The 17,203-nt window shown below is 34.5% G+C and overlaps 1 long non-coding RNA gene across 1 annotated transcript; it reads left to right on the top strand.

Annotated features, from left to right (window-relative positions):
• Positions 1-530: 530 nt before the first annotated feature.
• LOC100925077 lies at positions 531-11,515 on the top strand. Its single transcript, XR_147643.3, has 3 exons — positions 531-820; positions 10,484-10,584; positions 11,346-11,515. It is a non-coding gene; the product is annotated as an uncharacterized LOC100925077 (long non-coding RNA).
• The last annotated feature ends 5,688 nt before the right edge of the window (positions 11,516-17,203 follow it).

Below are 17,203 nucleotides of genomic sequence, written 5' to 3'. Positions count from 1 at the left end.
TTAACCAGAAAATGTTATACTTTTTCTACCTTTGTAATCAGGCAGGATACCAAAGAATTTCATTTTACGAAAAAGGTTAGGCAAAAATCATCTTGATCGAGACTGTGTTGAAGGACCAAGTTGTGACTCTCTCCCAATATTCTGGGCCTAGTTATTTGATGTCCTAGGTATGGGAGTAACCTAAAAGCTCCCTAAAGATAGAGTCCTTGACCTTTGAACATAATGAAATTCCAGCTACATTTAATCCATCATTCTCTATGGAAGTCAGGTCACACTAGTGAAGCTATACCCTAGACAAGTAATAAGAATGTAATGTTTTCACAGCTTTAGCTTTGATCCAGTGGTCCACATCAGATGTAGTTCCTCTGTATCCAGAGACCAGTAGTATGGATGATGCAAATATGTTTTTCTCCTATTAGTATCCCAACAGGGCAACTGTAATATTGGACCTGTCTCTGCTCTTTGTTTGAAGGTACAACTGGGTGTCTGAGATATGTTAATGGCATAGCTATGGGGTAAGATTAGACATTGAGGCCCAGGGGTCCACAGACAGGTATATATAACCACCAAAGAATGTGACAGTTGGTAGCTGAGTTCTGTGACTGTTGGAGTCTAAAGAAATGCATAGATTCCCTTTGAAGATAAACAACCAAAAATTGAGCTCTTGTTCTCTATTATTTCATTTCCAAGTCTGCTAAAAGAAAGAAAAAAAAATAGAAAAACAAAATCAATTAACTAATTTTTGTAATTAAACATCTTCCAGGAGTTTACTTGAGTAAAGGTTACAGATTACAAATTTTAAAGGTGGCTACAGGAAAAGGTAAGAAGGTGAAGAAATATAAGTTAACATTCTTATCCAGAAATGAAGTACTTTTAGATTTTAGTAAAGGATCTTATTTTTGTTCCAGACTTAAAATCTTCCTTCAAAGAAATGGAAATACCTGCTCCCCTCTTTTTTTTTGGAGTGTGAGTTTTACATACTCTTTATGGGTTCTGACTGGATTCAGGAATTCATGATCTAAATTTAGCTTAGATTCTAGGTACACACATATAATTTCAGATCAGGCCCAAATGCAATACACCCCATCTTTGTCACCAGATTATATTCCCTACATTATTCCTCAATTGTGATTTCAAGTCTACACAATTGAGTGGCTATTATTTTCATTGTATCAACTGATCCATTTTTTTTTAACTTTCAACGTACAACAGAGGATGTGTGGAAGAAACTGCCTTTGCATATTGAGTACTTCCCTCCCTTTTTCTAAAAACTTTTTCATCAGATCATTTACCTTTAAATGAGGCACTTTGGTGGTTCTGAATTGTTTATATGGATATTCTCTTCCATTCCACTAAGCAAATAAATACGACCCTAATACAGATAAACTTGAAATATTGAAATACATTTTACTGAAATGGGATCTATGATTACATAGTTTATTATCTGAAATTTGTAACTTGACAGAGACTACAAACTGTTAATAGTGGTACTTCTAATTCTCCCTCTCTCTCCCACTGCCACCCTTTCTGATCTTGAATCAAGAGTTCATCTTTTTATAAGTATACATCAAAAGATGTTTATTCTTGTTGAATTGTCTGTCTTTTGTTTTCCAAGAGGACCAATGATATCACAGAGTGATTCTGGATTTGTGCATGAATTGGATTTAAGTGATGGCAGAATTGTACAGAGTTGATAGCCTCACTCTCCATTCCAATCATCATAATCAAGTAGGAAGACAAAAGAGGCAGGACAACTGTAATGGATGACCTTGGCTTCTTTGATGTCTAAGTTCTAAGTACTCCCATAAGCACCTGCTTCAGCTACCAAATTATTCCTATCCACTCATTCTGCTGGGGAAAATTTTTGCATACTTGGGGTAAACCTCCTTCCTTAATCACAAATGGGTTTGGGATCAATCAGTCACTCTCAATATGGATTAGTCTCTCTACTGAGAAGGTTTACCAGTGTGTGACCACTGCGTATGCTATAGCTTTTTTGGAGTCACAGGTGAGAATTGAATGCCAGATGAATAACAAAAATGAATAAGCAGCCCTCAAACTACCCTGAGAAAATTGTCATAAGTAATACAAAGCTAAAGTTATTGCCTCTGAATCTAAAGGAGACAAGAATTTGGAGTCAGTGTACTCTACTTTCAATCTTATTTCTTTCTCTTTCACCCTATTTGCTTACTGGCAAGACACTCTGGTCTTCAGTTCCCTTCCTTTCTTAAATAAGTGGAGTAGATTAGCAGCTGCTAATGTATCTCCCATGTCTGGGTCTTCTGAATCAATCTAGGAAGAAAGAATAGACATGGACATAAATTACTATTATGTGTAATTATGTCCAGTCATTATGTGACATGAGCTATGTTAGAGTTATAAGGAACTGGATTATACTGCATTGGTTTTAAGTGTCAAAGATTTCTGGCAGTACTTGGTACAGAAAGAATCGAAACTTTGTGTGATAGAGTGGAAATGGTCAAAAACTTTAAGATCACTAAATATTCTGAAGATTGTTAGTGGCCACTTATAAAACAGACTAAATAGAAAGACTTTAGCATAGGAAAGTGGAATCCCTTAAGTGGGAAGTAATATCTAGCCTAGGGTTTTGGCCAGGGAAAGGAGAAATTAAGGAGTTGGCATTAACAGAAATGGTGGATTACAAGGTAAGGAGATTAGGAGATGATATTTTAAATTTTCCAGCTTTAAAGACTGATGATAGTACCTCAAGAAATAAAGAAATCATGAGGCCGAATTGTTTTGGGAGAAAGTACATATTCAATTTTATTAACTATTAGTAGGATATCTTGGTAGAAATGTCTTTTAGGCAGCTAGAAATGCAGGCCTGAAATCCTACAGAGGAAACTAGAATAAAGCTAGAAATTTAGGAATCTCATTTTTTGGAGAGAGAATGATAATTGAAGTCTTGGAAAATAGAAAGTGAGAACTACTGTGAATTGCTTTTGAGAGATCAACTAGAAAGCTTTGGTACAGAATTTCCTCTATCCAGTGTAGGACTGCATAAGAAGCCTGCCAAAAGCCTTTTAATGTTTTCAGTGGAGACAAGTCAAGAGAGGCAGGATCCATAGTTCAGAACCACAAGCACAAATCAGAATTAGATCATTGCCTCATTTGTGCATTTACTAGGTCACATATCACAGGAGTAGAAAGGGCCAGACCAGTGTACAGGCAGTGTAAAGCTCACAATAAAGAAACATTAAGTTGAAAGAATCCTTTTAGAGGTAAAAAACCAGGAGAAGGGAGTAGCTTCATATTAAGTTCAAGCAGAATTTCACAAAAAAGAATGGCTTGGTGACAGGTACTATGAAGAAATAAAGCAAGAATTAAAAAGAAAGAACTTAAAGGAAGTAAGGGCAGAAGGGAAAAAAAAAGAAAGAAAAAGAAATCTAGTTTTTCCCTTTCATTTTTATTTTTCCTTCCAAACATGATTCATATGGGAATATGTTAAAAATTGGTTGTACATGTATAACCTATATCAGTTTGCATGCTGTCTTGAGGAAGTGGGAGGTTAAAAGAAGAAATGAAAAAAATTGGCACTCAAAATCTTACAAAAATTAATGTTGAAAAGCATCTTTACTCACAATTGAAAAAAATAATGTACCAATAAATTTTTTTAAAAATTTAAAAATAAAGACAAAAAAACACAAAAAGAGGAAGAAAGGAAAGAAAGGAGGAAGGGAGAAAGGAAAGAAGGAAGGAAGGGATGAAGGAAGAGAGGGAGTCAAATACTTGAGAAGATCTGGTTTATAAAAATAAATGAAACCCTGAAATATAGGTGGAGCATCAAATATCAAAAAACATAAAGGTTAGAAATTAGAAAAGAGAAGGAAATATTAGGTCTCTATTATATATCTATATATCTGTATATAATTATATATTATAGAGAACCTGATACATTTATATATATATATATAATTTTTTTACAAAGTGCCCCAAAAGAAAGATAATGGAATGATAAACTAAAAATCATCAGCTTTCCTCAATACCATGATCCATATCCTCCTCCTCCCCCTCCCCAAAATCTGGATGCCTATTTTCATGAAATCATAAAAGAAGACTCAGAGGGCATTATTCTCAGAGGGTAAAATAAAATAAAAAGAACCTACCAGTCAGCTCCTGAAAGAAAATGCCCAGGAATGTTAGTTAATAACCAGAACTTTTAGGTCAAAGAAAAATCATTGCAAGTAGCCAGAGTCACATAATTCAAGCAATAATGAACCAAAATCAGGGAATCCACAAGATTACAGTACAACTGTTGTATAAAAGAAAATTTATGTGGAACAGGATGCTCTCAGAAAAACCTGGAAGAACTTCAGTGAGGTCATGAAAAGTAACAGTATTATTGTAAGATAATCAGCTGTGAATAACTTGGTTATTCTCAGCAATACAATGATCCAAGACAACTCTAAGGAACATATGATGAAAAATGCTATCCTTACCCAGAGAATCTGAATGCAAATTGAAGCATATTTTTTAACTTTATTTTTCTTGAGTGTTTTTGGGTTTTTTGAGGGGAGGGGGGATGAAATCTATATTTTCTTTCACAATAGCACTTTTAAGGAAATGTTTTGTTTGACTTCATATGTGTCTTTTCAAAGGGGAGAATAAGCAGGGAAGAAAGGAGACACTCTGAAACTAAAAGTTTTAAAAACAAATGTTTAAAATATTTTTACATATAACTGGGGGAAAATAAAATATTAAATAATAAAAAATGAAAATTTTAGAATATGTTATTCTAAAGGCAAAAGATAAAGTGTTACAATCAAGCAGAATTTATTCAGAATATCTGAAAATAGTCTACAAGGAGAAAGAGACTTTAACAGAGAATATTGTTAAAGAAAAGGGTAGAAATGCAAAATGGGAGAAAGAGAAACCTTGAAAGGTTAAATATATAGATGAGCCTTGAGAAAAGGCTAAATGATAAAATTATTCCATGATGATTGAAGAGATAACATGTTTCTTGAGACTTTCACTGGTTTCTAGGGCCTCAGAGGAAGTAAAGAATGACAAACACAGAGCCTGTGGGGTGGCTTGGTTCCATATTATTGGTAATAAGAAAGGAAAGAAAAAAGATAAAAGATACATTAATGGTGAAGAAGGAAGAAGAAGAACAATTATTTCTCATGATTGGAATGTACATTCCAATTGGAATGTACAGAGTATACAACTACAGAGTGTGTGAAGGACAAGGAAGGGAAGTTCCTGAACCTTATTATTGTCTAAACTGGGCAGAGAAAGATTATCTAAATTGGATAAATAACTTGGTAGCAGAAAAATTAGAGAAATAGATAGGGATTAAGAAGTAGAAGTAAAGAATGAGGGTAAAATTAGGAATAAAGCCACAAGTCAAAACTAATTTCAGAGAGTGGATCATAAAAGATGAGGAGAGGAAGAAAATGTAAGAACTAGTTACCAGGATCTGGGCTAGGTAAAATGGAATGGAGCCATTTCAATTATAGAGAACTAATGATGATCACATATCTTTTTTCTCATTGATCTTATCATAAAAATGATTTGGGGAGCTTAATAAGGAGATATATAAGAGGATAAAATGGAGGGGAAAATGTAATTGTGGTGAAAGGAGGGGGGGTAATGATAATGATGCAAAAAAAAATGTTAAGCATTTAAAATGCACAAAAGAAAGTAAAAAAAATTGAGAGTGCACAGACAAGAAGTATGGTATTGGTATTTCCACATTACATTTGATAGAGCCTTTTTTTTTTTAAAAAGTAAGCTATAAAGAGTAGATATGCAATTTCACTTGCAATCTTTTACTGTTCTTCCCCCCTTTTAAATTGAAGTAAATATAGAATAAGAATAGAATAGAAAAAGAAAATTAAATTTTAAAAATGTCATTTGTCCAGCAGAGCACCAGAGAAGATTCAAAATATATAACAATAAATTTTTCCTCTTTCATTCCTGTAATGTTTTTGGTTGGTTTTCTGGAGGTCTTGGAGCAGCCTTCTTTTCAGCCAGGTAATCACCACAAAAATAGCCAAGTGTTAAAGTCCAAATCCTTTATTATCTTCTTCACAATCTAGTTTCCTTGCCTGGGGCCTGGGCTAGCTTTCTTGAAGGCCTTCTGGAGTCTCGGTTTCAGTGGAGAAGTACAGGAGGCCAGGCCAGCCAACACAAGGCTGATGAAGATGGAATGAATCTCTCTCCTTGGCTCTGAGAGCTTGAGCTCTCACTTCCAGTCCTCTTGTCTTCTCTGGCTCTGTCTCCAACTCTCTTGATTCCTTAGGAGAGCCACAAGGAGCCTTACTGAAGATGGAATGACTCTTGTCCAGTCCTTGCTGGCTGTTATATACTCCATTATCATAGGTGTAAATCTAGTGGAACTATATTAAGTACTTACTAAGTATATGTACTGAACTAGAGAACTATTAGTCACCATGCTAAACTAAGTAATCATTGTATTATCAATTCCACTGACTTAACATCTTGTAAGAATCCTTGTTTTAAGTACAAGAATTCTGGCCCATAACACATTTCCTCCCCTCTTCCATGCAGGATATAGTTAAGCTTAGATATTTTATACATACACATGTATATATCATATATTCATACTCACCCATACATCTATATACACACATCTATATGGATACACACCTACATATACTCAGATACATATATACATATGCATTTTCCCATATGTAAACATGCATCTGAAACTATTAACATGGCTGACATATGATATAGATTTCTCTCTTGATTGACTCTTTAAATTTGATTTTGTCTAAGATCACTGATAACTAGCCCTGCTTTTTTTCCCTAATAAATTCTACTCTAGATATTTGTAATATTTGTGTTTATATCTTATTTCCTATTTTTGCTAACTCTTTTATTCTGAATTCTGCTCCTTAACTTGCTTTGCTTTTACTTAACCTCCCCTCACTCATGGATCCTTCCCTTATTTTCTCTCCCCCCCCATTCTCTCCTTCCCCCTTTATCCCATTCTTATTAATTTATACACTTTATCCCACTCTTGTTAATCTAAATACCTTTCTGTATCCCACCTTAACATGTCACCCCCTCTTCTTTATCCCTGTCTCATTAATCTATATACCAAGCTCCCATTGCCATAAATCTACACATCCTTTTATACCCCAATTAATTATATTTCCTTCCCTCTTATTTCTTTATAGATTTTGGACTATACTATAGATACACACCATCAAAGGTATATATAATATAGTGTTCCCTATTTAACCCATTCCTGATGTGAATAGGTTTTTAGAATTATTAGCCCTCCTCCCCACGATGCATCAGTTCTTCCTCTGCATTTTTTATGTATAACATAATATATATTTGTATAATATGCTAGACAATTTTGCTTTTTAGACTCAGAACATACTCAACTCTGACCCAATATTTCTTTTGAGCTACCCAATTATCAGTGTTAATATTAAAAAAATATATAGTATACATTTCCATGTCATAAAACAATCAATTTGTCCATGTTGAGTTCCTTGAAATTAATGTTTGATATTGGCTCTTACATGTTAAATTTTCTATTAAGTATTGATTTAGTTAAGAAAAAAATTCTGAAAATATGCAAGTTCATGGAATGTCCATTTTTTTTTGTTCAATATAATGGATAATTTTGCTGGATATGACATTTTTGTGGTCACAGGCCTGGTTCTTTTGATTGCCAGTATGTTATTCCAGGACCTGTAGTCTTTGATTTTGGATGCTGATAAATTGTGTACAATTCTAATTGTAATTCCAGAATAATTGAATTGGTTGTTTTTTGTTTGTTTTTTTCTTGCAAAATTTTCTCTTTTATCTGGTTGTTTCAAAACTTGGTAATAATATTTTGAGGTGTTTTCCATAAAAGATGTCTTTGAGGTGGTGATCAGTGGATTTTCTCTATTTCCACTTTTCCCTTGTGTTCTATCACTTCAGGAATATTTTCTTTGATTATTTCTTGCATTATTGTGTCAATATTTTTTTTTTTTTTGCTCACAGCTTTCACATAGTCCAAATATTCTTACATTTTCTCTTCTTGATCTGGTCTCCATATCAATTGTTTTTCTTATGTTTCACATTCTATTTTTCATTTTTATTCTATTTTGTTTTGTTATTTCTTGGTCTCATAGCATTTCTGGCTTCCCCTTGCCAAATTCTAAATTTCAAAGAATTACTTTCTTCTTTAAGACTCTATCTCCTTTTCTAGTTGGATAATTTTTTTCATAATCTTATTTTTCTTGCATAATTTTTATTTTTTTTCAGTTTTTTCTCAGTCTCATTTGATTCCTAAAGTATTTTTTGAGTTCATTTATAAATTCTTTCTAGACAGGTAGTCAATTAACATTACTCTTTGAGGTAGAAGAGTTTTTTTTTTTTTTTTAACTTCACTGTCCTCTGAATATGAAGACTGGCTGGAGTCTTTCTTTTTGGTTCATTTTTTAAAAAAGAGAACTATTAGAGTAAGCACCTCTAATCCTGAGTTTGGGGGATGGTTCTTTTAGCTTCATTTCAGTTCTCCTCTCTGACCTGTTGCCCCAAGCCAAAAGCTCCCAAGTGCCCATAGCCAACATCATTCCTGCCCCATCACTTCTGCACTCACTAGTTATTCTGGTTCCTTCTTGCCCAAGGCCACATCTCAGCAGCACAACTGGGTCTAGTGTTCCTAATCAGCAGAGGTTCTCTCAATCTTCCCAAATGTAGACCTCTAAATCCCCATGTTATTAGGGAGGTGAAAGTTCCTGTGTTTCTGGCTGAAGCTCCAACCAAACTCAGCAAGCCCTAGGGTTTCCCACTTGCTGTTTTCAACAGGAAATAACCTGGTCTGGGGTCTTTCAGTCTTCTGAAGTTGTCCCAGGAGAAACCTTGTTCTTACCCTCAAGTCTTTGTTTTTCACCAGTCTGTGTTCTCCCTGAGACACAAATTAGATCTGTTTGTGGGGGAAATTTGGACAGTTTGAAATTTTGTGACCTACTCTGTCATTTTCCTAGAATCCTCTCCCTACTATTATTTATTGATGAAAGTCTTGAACTGGAAGAAATATTCTAATTTTCAAAGTGGTAAAGAAAGTTTAATCTATCATAGAAGACTAAGGTTGATATTGAATCCTGGAAAAATTCTGGAACATATTATATGAAATAATACTCACTGACCACAAAGAGGCAGCAGAGTTTCATGAAGAACAGATCATTCAACTCAAACCTCATTTTCTTTTTTTATTTTTAATAAAATTACAAGACTGGTAGTCACACAATAGATAGATATATTTTATCTAGATTTTAACAAAGCACTGAACAAATTCTAATCTTGTGGACATGATGAAGATATGTGAGCTAGGCAGAAGTACAATTTAGGTACATTAGTGACACATAATGTTTGCAAAGCATTTTAACATGTTAACTCACAGCAACACCTTGAGGTAAGTACTGTTTTCTCTACATTTTATAGATGAGGAAACTGGGGTACAAAGAGTTTGTGACCTTCTCAGGCTTACACTAATAAGTGTCTGAGGAAAAATCTGAACACGTCTTCTTAATTCCCAAGTTGCATGTTTTTTTTGTTTTGTTTTGTTTAATATCAGCAAATATATCCTTTATTAAGATTTTAACAGAATAATAAGAGAAATAACATTCTGTTGTGAAAAACTGCTATCATAAGTATTAGAGGCCTATTGAGAGAGAGCATTTTACAACAATAATATTTCTGATTTAGCAACATTTGCTCAAGAAGTACAGTTATAATTCTTTATTGTATTAAACAAATGCTAGAATTAGTCTTTGCTAAAGTTTTCTCAAAACCAAGTCCCATGTTCTATTCATTGAACTGGGTAGCTGTCCCTGAGAGGGTTCCAAAGCTCTTCTGTGCAGTCTTGTGTTCCATCAATTCTGGACTCTCAAAGAAGATTATGCTATGTGATAAACATAAAAGTACAGGAACAAAGAAGTCTTTTATACACACACACACACACACACACACACACAGTAAAGATATACATGTCCATATTGTTCAGTGGTTTTTAGTCATGTCTGACTTTTTCTGACTCCACTTGAGGTTTCTTTGGCAAAGATACTAGAGTGTTTTGTCATTTCTCCCTCCAGTTCATTTTACAGAGGAAACTCAGGCAAACAAATTAAGATCACACAACTAGGAAGTGCCTAAGGCCAAGTTTGAACTCAGAAAGAGAAATTCTCCTGATTCTAGACACCACATTCTATCTACTGTTAGCCACTCTACTATTTCCATGGGATTGCAAGGCTTAGGAATTGAGTAATAATTTTGACTCCTGATCCTTTGAGTATTTATTATATATCTTGATTCTTCTTGACGTCTTCAAATATAAAATTCCTTCACTTTGAAGGTGTTTCCTATCTCAGTCCTAAGAAAAACATTGTTTTCTCCTCTATTTTTTTCCATCTTTTATTGCCTATGACTCAGGATCCATATTTTCTTAATGCTTTTTACATTTTCTGTTTTGCCTTCTGTCAATCAATAGGAATTTTAAAACACCTTATATATAAGGCTACACGGACAAAACAAAGTCACTGACCTCTTCAAGAAGCCTACCTTCTGTCACAGGAAATAGCATGTGTACATGTAAGTAAATAGAAAATATATGTTAAGTAAAAGGCAAAAATACTGGAAGCTATCTTTTGCCTAACTAATCCAAGTGTTACGTTTCCCTCCTCCACATGGATTATAAATTCCAAAAGGTCAAAATTTATTCTCCTATAAACAGTTTAAGCCAATAACTGTCTTTGGATTTCTTAAATTTCTTCAAATGTCTGGAACTAATAGTAATAACAGGTGGAAAGTTGCAGAGGCAGAAATTAACTAATTTTATGAGAAAATATAGCTGTTCAGAAGGAGGTCCATAAAATATTGTATCTTGTAACTGAAGGTCATTATCACTATCATCACCATCACCACTACCAAAATCATAAGCATAGTATTCTGTAGTGTACTTTTTAAAGCCCCCAAGTTGGGGTGTCAAAATATACTGTGCTTTCTAGAGCCCCACACTGGAGTGCCAAAATGAAGCATCTGGACTAGCTCTCTGGAGAATTTCAAGACCAGTTCGAATCCTTGGTCTTAGAGGAAGAGTGATGAAGCAGGGACCCACCTGGATGATCAAATATGGAGTCTGTTTATTTCAAGTTTTCTCAGCTTTAAATACCTTAGTATAATTACATAAACACAGCACATGTGCTAACTAAAGTACCATTACATCACCACAGCATATGTACTCTAAACTTCTTCTTTGAGATGGAGGGGGGAGAAGGGGGGGGGGAGATTTGGAACCTCTCTGAATTTTGAAAGAACTTGGATGTTTGAGTTTTGTTTACATTCCCTTCTAGGTATCACCACATTCAAGTTCCAGAGTCATCTCAGAAAAGCTTTGGATCAAATGGAATTCATGAACAGTGACTTACATAGTAATGTTACCTGTGCTGGGAATGTACAATATTAGTTTTCTGAAGACTCAGAAGTTTCGGTTTCTGCGCCAAGACCTTCTCACTTCCTCAATTGTTAAGTTCTTCCTGACTCCTGAAATTACTTTGTATTACTAGTCATATAATTGCTATTTACTTGAAGGCAGACTTTTTTTCCCCTTTTGTCTTCTCTGCATCTAACAGCGTGCCTGGAATGAGTAGGCAATAAATCACTGATTGTTCAACAGAATAGAAATTAAGAGTAAATGATTTATCCTATTTCTAGTTAAGTTCAAGGTTTTGCTTATATCTGTTGCAGTTGGACAAGTAACCCTGTTTTCTCTAAATAGAAAAGCAGTGGCAGAGACAAACATAAGTGGAAAAAATAAAACTTAGATTCATAGAAAATGTAGGAAAATCTAAGTTGGGCAAAGTAGTAGGGGAAAGGGGGGAAAAAGATAAAATTCTAAAAAGTTTCCTATCAGTATATTTTCTTTTGTTTTACAAGTGAGTTCTAACTAGAAGATACAAAGAATCTATTCTGTATGTACATCTCCTCTACATAAAATTACTGGCATGGTTGATGTAATGTTCTGGTTAGCTTTCTGGAGGTTTTGGACTAGTTTTCGTTTCAGCTGAGTAATCACCATGAAAATAGCTAGGGATAAAGTCCAAATTCTTTGTCTCCTTCACAGTCGGTCTGGGCCTTAGTCTCAGTCAGGGAAGCAGAAGGACAGGTCAGCCAGCTCCAGCTTCCAGTCCTCTGTCTTCTCCGAGTCTGTCTCCGAATCTGTTTGATACCCTCTCTAGGTCTGACTCTGACCTCTTAAATACTCTATTACAATTAAATCCATTTTCCATGCTGAGGATAAGCCAATTATATCACTAGGGAACCATTATTTGTTGTAAGATTAATTCAGTCATACTGTTAATCATCATGCTAAACTAGATAACCATTGTATTATCAATTTCACTGAGTTAACACCTTATAAGAATCTTTGTTTCAAGTACAGAGTTCTTGCCCATTACAGGTTGAGATGTGGAACCCTGTCTTTCCCTCTTTCCCCCACCAAATGCTTTCCTCTGCTTTTGGGATATATAAAAGAAAATTAAGAAAAATTTTCACAAAACTTTTTTCTCCCAACAGTCAAGGTGCCATTTATCAAGCCTGGAAGTTATGCTGGAAAAGCAGGAAAAAGAACATATTTTTAATAGAATCTATTCTCCAACATTCCAAACAAAGTATCTATCAAAAAACACATAATCTCATATGGCTTCCCTTATTTGAAACTTCAGATCCACTTCAAGGCTGCTGCACAATACTAGAATTAGGATATTACTTTGCCCTCCTGCTTGTAGGCACCTATTAGAGCAAGTATTAAAACCAAACTGTAGGTGATGAAGGTGAATCATGTTAGAATTAGAAAAACAGGTAAATAGATAAACAAATGAATGGATAGATTAATCAATGAAGGAGAAAACAAGAGTCGAGATTCTGGTAGTTCATTTGAAGTAAATGTAGATCAATACTACCCCTACCCTCCAAGAGAACAAGAAGTAAACTATCTGTCAGAAAAGTAAGAATCCTATTTAGTACATAAGAATATAGCAAGCAAGATAGGAAGGGAGAGTCCAGAGGATACCATATTATGATACCACTTCCTTAACTTGGAATTTCCACCATTTGTCATTCCTGTTACTTGATAATTTGGGGTTGCTAACTCTTCACTTTTCATCTGCAGCTCTTTTAGGCTAGAATTTCACAGAATATGATGCCCTGTCCAGGATAAGCTGAAACCTGAAGTCTCATTGTCATCCTGCTAATTCAGTTTTAGATAATCAACCCCTTTTCCCTACCCACTCAATATCCTTTCTCTTCAGATTGGAGGGGTAGAATGTAGAGCATTCAATTCCTCCCTTTATAGAAGGCTGGATCCTGGACATTCCAGTTAGCTCTCTACTTTCCATCTATGGCTGGGCTTGATTTGAACTCCACAGAAAAATTGCCCTCTCACCTCTGCAATGTGTACCCTAGATGGCATCCCCTTCCAGTGTCCTTTTGTATTGTCTTCCCCCATTTGATTGTAAGCTCTTGGAGAGCAGTAACTGTCTTTTTTTTTTTTTTTTCTGTATCTGCAATGTTTACAACAATACCACATAGTAGGTAATATTTGCAGTAGGATTCTTCTGTGACTCACTATTTATCTACAACCACCACATCCTTATTAAGAATTATCTTTCATTCCTCTCTATTGCTGAAGATGGACTTTATATGTAATGATAATTATGGTTCCAGTACCGAGAGGATAGGACCAAGAGACTAGGACCATTGGGCAACTTCAGCAAGGAGTGAGAGATTTTTTTTAATGGTTTATCTAGGAACCTGATAGCTGCATGAATATGCTTTTTAAAATTCAGTTTTGTTTTTAATTTCATCTTTCAACCACTAAAAACATACATAGTCAAAAAAAACCTCCTACATTAATCTTATCAAAAAAGAAAAAAAGTATGTTTTGATCTGAACTCTGTCTATCTGAAGATGGACAGCATATTTCATCATTAGATTTTTTTGGAATTGAGTGTGGTTATTGTGTTGATAAGAGTTTGCAAGTCTTTCAAAGTTGTTTTTCTACAATACTGTTGCTATTATATAAACATATATATATATGTATATATATAAACATATATATGCATATATTGCTTCCCAATTCCCTAATTCATGACCATGGTCTATTTGCATACCGTGATAATGTCCTTGTACTTCAAACATTAAAAGATACCTTAAGTCTTTCCCTTGTCCCAACTTCAAGGGTAAGGTTCTTTAATGTGTGGGCTACAGCAGTGGTGTCATATTCAAATAGAAACATTTAGCACATAAAGCAAAAGCTGCATTGCAGTAGAAAAGCTGAATGCATCTCTGAGATTCTATCTGCATCTCTGCCTACTCTTTATCCTTGGACTTACCTGGAGGGTAAGTCTTACCTCTGAACCACTTTTTCATTTAGATAACTGATTCTGATCATGGGGCTACAATCATGACCTTGAGCACCACATTGAAATTTTATCAATACCCAAAACCTAGGACATAAACTTTATTTACCTTAGATCACTGAAAAGGCCCTGCACCTGTAATCCAAAAAGATCAAAGAAAGAGGAAAATACTCATATGCATAAGAATATCTATAGAGGCTCTTTCCATGGTGTCAAAGAATTAAAAATATATTTATGAACTCCTAGCACATAAGGCAGGCATTATAGTCATTTGATAGATGAGGAAATATATATATCTATATAACATATGTAGTTTATATATAATAAATATATGTAATATATAAAATAATATATATATATAATATACATTATATATAAAGTTTTGTTCTTTTATAACATTTTCTGGACAATTGCCTATGAAGTGACAAGACTTTGCAAGTATTATTACAGATAAGAAAATTAAGATTCAGAAATAAATGATTTGTCGAAAACCATGTGGCTAATAAGTTTCAAGGCAGTACTAGAACCCAGATCGTATGACCAATGTAATCCCTTAGATATAGCTAGGTGGCATAGTGGGTAAGAGTACTAGGCTTGGAGTTAGGAAGACCAGAGTTCAAATTTGACCCGGACACAACTAATTTTGTGACTCTGGAAAAGTCATTTAATTTCTGTCTCAACAGTAAAATGGGGATTATAAAATCATTAACTTTCTAGGATTGTTGTGAGGAATTATATAAGTGCTTAACCCAGTACCTGGCATATAGCAAGTTCTTAATGCTTGTTTTCTTCCTTTCCCTTTATTTCCCCTTTCCTTTCCTTCTTTTCCCCCTCTTTTTTTCTTTTTTTATTCTCAATTCTTCCTCCCTCCCTTCCTCCTTTTCCCTTTTCCTTCTTCCCTCTCTTCCTCCCTCCCTTCCTCCCTTCTTTTTCTCCTTCCTCCCTCCCCTCTCTCTCGCCTCCTTCCCTAAAAAGGATTTTTCTCCCTTTTTCTCTCACTCCCTCCTTCCTTCCTCCCTCCCTTCCTTCCTTCCTTCCTTCCTTCCTTCCTTCCTTCCTTCCTTCCTTCTTTCCTTCTTTCCTCCTGTTGATTATGAGGATGATAGAATTGAGCTTGAATGTATCATAAACACACACACACACATGCACCTTGAGATAAGAGTTGGAAGTTCATTTGAAAGCTGAAAAGCAAAGTTTTTTGCCTTTTGGAAATATTTGTGCCTTTTTCCATTTGTCTATTGAAGTTTTATTTTTGAAGTGGTAACAAAAATGTGAAAAGAATTGTTTCCAGAGATTTTCCTTCTCAAATTCTACCAAAAGTTTTTTCAAATGACTACCTACCTTTACAACTAGCTATATTCTTCTTTGACTGCTTTAAAAAACAGCCTATTTCCTTTTATCCTTATTTTGTGTATAATTTTTCTACTTTTTGTTTTATGGACCAGTTCAGTCACCAAATGATATGCTTCTATATAATGAACTTCTCTGTATTTTAAGAAGCTTAGTCCTCAGAAAACATACCAGTCTTTGTACTTGAAGCATTTAAAACATGGTGTAACCCATGAGATTCTGAGTCACCTCAATGCCATAACTGAACATCAGGTTAGGACTTTGGGTTTCACTCAGAGAGTCTTGAAGTATTTCTGTATGTGAGTGAGCTACATGAAAAATAAATAAGGAAAGATGAAGAATCAGACAAAGGTAGCATCAAAGAAATGTATTATCAAAAAAAAAAAAGAATGATGAGCTAGAGATAACCCTTTGAATGGTGAATGTGCTCCATTTGTATGATTGTCATAGCAAAAGAAATAAGGAAAGGTCCCCAGTTCATGAGATTTTGAAAAAAAAAACTACTGGTACAAGTAGTATAGAATATATTTTTAAGTCAACATTTTAATTCAGATAATACCAGGGCAGCTAGCTGGCACAGGATAGAGTGTTAAGTCTAGTGTCAGGAAGACTAATTTTCTAGAGTTCAAATCTGGCCTTAAGATATTTAACTGTCTGATCCTGGGCAAGTCACTTAATTCTGTTGCACTTTCCTCAACTGGAAAAAAAAAATGAGCTGGAGAAGGAAATGGCAAACCACTCAAGTATCTTTACCAAAAAAAAACCCAAATGGTGTCACAAAAAAAATCAGGACTGAAAAGATTTAACATTAACAAATAAACACAAATGACCTAATAGAAGAGATTGTATCAGTAATATCTAATACAAATTAGGAGTCCCACATTTATCTTGGGGTTCTTGTATCAAATAAACTAACCATTTTTTTCTGTCAAATCATTCTTATCTGACAATGTAATCTTTCTTTTGTGATTTGGATTGCTGTGCTGTCTAATTGGGAACTATAGAACAGCCAATAAATCCAATAAATATTTTAAGTCTGATGTTTTTGTACAGACACACTTGTCCTCTTAAGTCTTTTTTATTATGTCTCCCAAAGTCATTCTAAAGGCACAAGAAGTAATACTTAGGATGGCAATAATGATACATCTTACATATTTATAAAGTTTTACCATTTTCAAAATAGCATATAACATGGGTTAGGATTTTGGAAGAGTGGGAAATTAAGCTGTATATAGTCTCTAATTAGGCCTTCCACTGCATCAACTGTAACAGGTATCCCTAAACCTCAATTTTTATTACCAGATTTGTAGGTGTAGGCTTGGGGTCTGTACTATTCTCTATCATATGTCCAAGAAAATCATCTTCTCCCAAGTAGGCCTTATGGTCAATTGCCAAAAAGATACTTTACCTCTATTTGATTCATTTTCCTCAAATGTAATTTG

This window comes from Sarcophilus harrisii, chromosome 3, assembly GCF_902635505.1.
Source record: "Sarcophilus harrisii chromosome 3, mSarHar1.11, whole genome shotgun sequence".
Lineage (NCBI taxonomy): Eukaryota > Metazoa > Chordata > Mammalia > Dasyuromorphia > Dasyuridae > Sarcophilus > Sarcophilus harrisii.
This window is presented reverse-complemented; position numbering and strand designations above follow the sequence as displayed.